This window comes from Rhinopithecus bieti, unplaced genomic scaffold (assembly GCF_001698545.2).
Source record: "Rhinopithecus bieti isolate Rb0 unplaced genomic scaffold, ASM169854v2 scaffold_31521, whole genome shotgun sequence".
Lineage (NCBI taxonomy): Eukaryota > Metazoa > Chordata > Mammalia > Primates > Cercopithecidae > Rhinopithecus > Rhinopithecus bieti.
Genome location: NW_016813375.1, coordinates 1 through 2894, shown reverse-complemented (window position 1 = coordinate 2894; position 2894 = coordinate 1).

The window sequence follows — 2894 nt, the reverse complement described above, 5'->3', positions numbered from 1 at the left end:
CAAATCTTATAAACAAATCTATTAGATTTTAATCATTTTGAGCATAGGATATCGTTTCTATAAACCTTCTTATAATCTTTTATATATTTTTTAAAAAACTGGGTTAATGCTCCAAGAAAACTTTGTTAATCTGACACAGGGGCCTGATGCTGGTCTTGCATCAGTGTGCCTTTGACATTCGTAATTCGTTTATAGAGAAACTTAACTTATTTTATCTTTCAAAATTGGCCCTTAAAATCTCACACGCTCATGTCTTCTGTGATCGCCCCTGGGCCTTGAGGAGTTGAATGGCTTTAATTTCTCGCCCTGTGTCTCAGGAAGGCAGATTATTTTAATCTGTACCTGAAGATGAGGCTTTAATTGCTGTTAGTGTTTAAGATTTAGCAGGTCTTGGTGTTCTTTTTAGACCCAGGAGACAAAGCCCTGTAACTCAATGTCACAAGTACTTCAAAAGCACATACAGGAAGATACAAGGATATAATAACTTTAAGTTTTAATCTCAGTTTTCCTAAGCGACTGAAATCTTAATAACAATGACATAGGAATTATTTTAATAAAATGTAAAATCTGTTTGTTAGGCCAGTTACCAAAAGCAAAATAAAGACTTTCTGCAGCATGGTTGCTTTTCCCTATGGTGAGTCCATTTAGATAACCTGCAGTCAAAACTAAGAAAACAGTACTTGAGTTAGTTAGTGTTAAATCAAGTTTAGCCTGAAGCTGCCTCCCTACATATTTTAAGTTCAGCCCAAAGGTTTTTCTGTACTTTGTGAACTATAACAAGTGAAGGTATAAACAGACTGTAGTCTACACTTGTGCAGTCGCCGAATTTTGGCCAATGAAATGTAGCCAACTGTTCAAACCATGTTCAAATAAGGCAAATGCCAACTTATAACCAATCCAGTTGTTTCTGTACCATGTTTCCATTTTCTGTATGTCACTTTCCTTTTTCTGTCCATAAGTCTTCTTCCACCACATGGCTGCACTGGAGTCTCTGAGCCTACTTTGGCTTGGAAGACTGCCCAATTTGTGAATCATTCATTGCTCAATTAAATGCCTTTAAATTTAATCTGGCTGAAGGTTTTATTTTATCAGATGACGTCAGAAGTGGAATCCAAAGTAGAGCTTCTAATGGCCACCAGTAGTGCCGACTGACCAAGTGAGATGCCCGCTGGACCCATTGTATCAATTGAACTCTCAGAGCAGCTGAGGATTGTGGTAAGTTCTCTCTGGGGTTCTGAAGCTCCACTGATTTGTGTTTTGAGCTCTCCAAGTCTCTTTGAGCAAATTTCTGATCTAAACTGGGTTTGGAAGTTGCAACAAAAACTGGTCTGAGTCTGGGATCACATTGGATCTGGTTAGAGGCCTCTTACATCTGACTGGGTCAGAAGGAAACTGTAAGTAAATGGCAATAATGCAGGGGGTGTAAAATTTGACTTTTGGACATTCACAGGGATTTTTGTGTTCTACCCCTTTGTTTCATTTTTCTTATGCACTTAAGTAGGAGAAACTTATTGGCTACATTGATCAGGGGACCCTGAGAGCAAAGCCAATATGTGAGGCAAAAATGGGATCCTTAATTTCTAAAGAACTGAGTTTCTTATGGCTTATACATGCCTAAGTGTTATGCCCTGGAAGCAGCAAAGTCTTACAGAAATGGCAAAATCTTACTAAAGATAGCTTACAGTGGAACATTCCAAATGAACAACACTGCACTAAAACACATTTAAAAATGAAAGCTATTGATGCCTATTGATATCCAGAAGCTTCTAAAATTTCAGTTTTTTTTTAAATTTAAAGTCTTCACAAACGGCAAATAAAAAGCTCAAGCGACTGATTTAAAAAACATTAAATCTGCTAAACTCTTAGCTTATTTACTATCCCAATCCAAAGGAAATAGATAGAAGCACCAATTGGCAAATGTTGGGTAAGTAATGGGGTACATTTTACCTGGGCAAAGGATGGGATTGGGTTAAAGGCCCTCCCCTCAGTAAAGTCCATCTTGGTTAAAAATGGATTTGGCACTATGGGATGTTAACTGTTATTCTCTTGCGATAAATCTACCTTGCACTATTTGCTGATGGCTGCAGGTGACAGGATCAGGCATGTACAGGATCACAGAACACGGGGAACTTTTTCCTCCCTAAGGGGAGAAACTAGAGAGCTGATTGGATTTCTGGAAAAGATCCCTTTGCGACTGACAAGTGGCTACCTAGAGTTTTGATTAAGTGTTGTTGCAGTGGGTGGGTCTTTCTGGCCTCCCTGAGCTCCTCACCTTTCCCACCCTGCTACAGGCAATCCTATTCTCACTTCCCTTTCCTCTCTGTGCAAACTGGTAATAGAGATGGTAAAAATCACTATCTCTTGCAGAGTTTTAATTAATGAGAATAATGATTCATGAGGTTAGTCTTAAGCTGTACCAAATCTGGGGTCCTTTGTGCTACAAATTTACTTTTCTGTATTATTCTATCATAAAGAGGAGTATCTCAGGATAGAACACAGACTTACGACCCCATAAGCCTGCTGTTCAAGATGGACCAGCAAGCTGATCAGTAACAAAACTGGATGAGGTTTCCATCTTGTCTTGTTTTATGTCCTTAGGAGCCTGACCTTGTAACCATGTGGCTGTGCTTTCTCTTGGTCTCCACCATCCAGGCAACAGGAATTTTAAGGTTTATATCATAGTTAGCTCTAAAAATTATCTTGAGCAGTTAAAAGTCATTGCAAGCTCAAAACTGGCTGCTCTAGACTCCTTCTGGGAAAAGCAATGGAAACTGACCAGTGCTATAGCTTAGTAGCTAGCTTTGTCTTCTCACAATGGCAGCCCAGGTTTAATCCTGGTTTAGGGAATGAGTACTTTCTGACTGATATCTGTGTGACCTTTACCATTTGTTGAT